Raw genomic sequence first — 1,897 nt, forward strand, 5'->3', positions numbered from 1 at the left:
GCTATGAAAAGGGGGAGGTTGGGGATTCACTGGCATATCGTATTCTCCATTCTATAGTAGGTATATACAGTGCGTGCGGTTGGGGGGCACGAGACGTTACCAGCCTGGAAATTGAATGTCACTCGGAAAAGAAACGTCACAATATTCCGCGTGTCGGCTGGTGGGAGCTATTTTGTAGCTTCTCATCTCGTTTCTCGTTTCGCTTCTCGAATCGCTATTGTGTACGTGCTTCGTCACGCGACAGTTTTTACAACGAAAACAAGCAATAGTAATCGAAGACGAAAAATTTAGGAGCCCCTTTCGAATAAGCCAATCGAATATTTCAATTTTATTTTGCGCACTCATGATAGCGTGTATCATAACGCGATAAAGTATGAAAATTGCTTGTTAATATTTGAACTATATTTTATATAAAAATGAATTATAACGTATTATTACCTAAGTAATTTTAAATAAAAAAATTTTAATTATTAAAATATATTTATTTAAAATTGTAAAAGAGTTTGTGCAGAGTTTTGCGATCATCCATCTCAACTTTTTTTTTCTTTCAATCTTACACGATTAGTAATAATAACTCATTGTTATTTTGAACTCTGAAGAAGTATTATCAGAAAATATATATTGAATTGACTATTTAAGAACTGAATCATCATGCGTGACATGTGTGCAGCAACCTCGTCTAATAATATCGGCGACAGAGTAGATGTCGGCGTGCATCTCATTGACCGAGAAATCCTTTCGGCATCTGCCAAAGTGGATCGCGATTGGCGTGAACTTTCCGAAAGAGCATGTCCCGTATAAATCCAACGCCCGAATGTTTGACAGAATAATTTTCACGTTAGCGGGGTGCATTATGCGTCTTTATGCTAGCGCCTGACCGTACGCATTGTCGCCGAAATAAGCCGTATCCCACACGACAGCTCCCTGGTCTTTTATGATCGTTTCGCACTGGTATACAGTGGCTCCCCAGAAACCTTGACCGTATAGTAGCTGCGACCCAAAGCTGGAAATTTGTCTTCAACCTATGTGCAGGCCCGCAGCGAAAGTTCGGCGGAGTGAGCCAGGGGCGCAGGACTCCTAAAGCATAAAAGGCTCTTTAAAGCCGTGAAAATATAAAAGAGGTGTAAAATAGAAAGTTGGTAATTATATAATAATATTTTTTGCTTGGTATACACCAATTATAATTGATTTCGAAGTATGACACTGATTTTTGTACAGCAGTTATAGGCCTCAAGCACATACACGTAAACATACGCACACATAAGTTAGAAACAAGTAAAAAAATATAAGGCAGTAAAATGTAAGCAGTGAACAAATCGGCCAATCGCAGTAAAGAACGTAAGATCGCGTCTTAAACTAGTCACACATACTTTCCGTAACAGTAATCGTATAAACGTAACGCAGGTTTTCGACCAATCGCGTTGCTCGATTCGGTCGTCCGTAACCGTAACAATCGAGCCTGTTACTGTACAGAAAGTGTGTGTGATTAATTTTACACCTTCGTAATTGATTCTTTTACTGCTTACGTTTTACTGCCTTACGTTTTTCTATGTGTTTCTGGCTGTATTCATTGTACATACATAATATATGCATCAGAGAAAAATAAGACTAAAAGGAAAATTAAAATAAATTATATCGAATTAAGTATTAATCTTTGAAGGACGAGGGGGCCTATTTTTAAATTCTTACAGATTTTTCTTGAGTAAGATTTATTATGATTTATTACTTCTTATCATAATATGATACTCGTATGACACTGTTTTAGCATCGTTATAGTGGCTTTCCCGTAAAGATTAACAATAATGAAGTAAATTGAGTACATTGAGATGAGTAAATTAGTCTACAGAAGATGAGTTGACTATCAGTTACACTAGCTTACAATGGCTTCGCATTATAA

This window comes from Trachymyrmex septentrionalis, unplaced genomic scaffold, assembly GCF_001594115.1.
Source record: "Trachymyrmex septentrionalis isolate Tsep2-gDNA-1 unplaced genomic scaffold, Tsep1.0 scaffold53, whole genome shotgun sequence".
Classification (NCBI taxonomy): Eukaryota; Metazoa; Arthropoda; class Insecta; order Hymenoptera; family Formicidae; genus Trachymyrmex; species Trachymyrmex septentrionalis.